This window comes from Etheostoma spectabile, chromosome 10 (assembly GCF_008692095.1).
Source record: "Etheostoma spectabile isolate EspeVRDwgs_2016 chromosome 10, UIUC_Espe_1.0, whole genome shotgun sequence".
NCBI classification, from domain to species: Eukaryota; Metazoa; Chordata; class Actinopteri; order Perciformes; family Percidae; genus Etheostoma; species Etheostoma spectabile.
The window spans coordinates 24,294,714-24,295,137 of NC_045742.1; the positions used below are offsets into that span (position 1 = coordinate 24,294,714).

General features: G+C 34.7%; 1 protein-coding gene across 1 annotated transcript in view; it reads right to left on the reverse strand.

Moving 5' to 3' along the window:
• Positions 1-424, reverse strand: part of LOC116696602 (cadherin-1) — a 28,728-nt gene that overhangs the window by 14,576 nt on the left and 13,728 nt on the right. The window lies entirely within an intron of this gene.

Here is a 424-nt window from a genome sequence, read left to right on the forward strand (position 1 = left end):
ATCACCAATAATGTGGATACAATGATTACATAGGTAAAGGCAAATACAAGAGCTCAGTCAATTACAAAATTGCATCAATTCACTGTAATGCAGCCTTTAAAACCAGGAAAAGACAACACTTGTCATATCGCGATTTCCAAAATTTAACACAATATACAATATATAGCCTCACATATCCTAAGTTCTTCAGGGTATTTCAGGTTTTAGTAAGTCAAATTAAAGACCTTTTAAGACCATAAAGTTTGACATTTAAGAATTACAATACATTTTGCAGCGAGCGTTGTACCTGGAGCTGGGTATTTAAATCTAAGGCTCTATACCTAGAGACTGGCGTGGAGAAATTTCCATAAGATCATCTCTCAATGCAAATCAAACCAGCTATTAAGGTAAATGAAATAACACCATGCCAATCTCTAGGTATGGT